Raw genomic sequence first — 235 nt, 5'->3', positions numbered from 1 at the left:
CCCGCACCCCCGCGGCCCACCCCAGGGTCGAGGCGACGCGGGGGTAAACACCTACACGCCCAGCCGGGCTCGCAGACCAGGCTTTCCTCCTCCCGCTGCAAAGCCTTTTCCCGAGCGGGCACTGGTACAGGCAAAACCGAAACGCGGGATGGCAGGCTGAAAAACAGCTAAAAACCAAAAAGCCACGAGCCCACGCAAAATCCCCGCAATGCAAGGGCGTGCAGAGGGCTGCGGG

Source organism: Buceros rhinoceros, unplaced genomic scaffold (genome assembly GCF_000710305.1).
Source record: "Buceros rhinoceros silvestris isolate BGI_N320 unplaced genomic scaffold, ASM71030v1 scaffold40488, whole genome shotgun sequence".
Lineage (NCBI taxonomy): Eukaryota > Metazoa > Chordata > Aves > Bucerotiformes > Bucerotidae > Buceros > Buceros rhinoceros.
Note: the sequence above shows the minus strand (reverse complement) of the source record.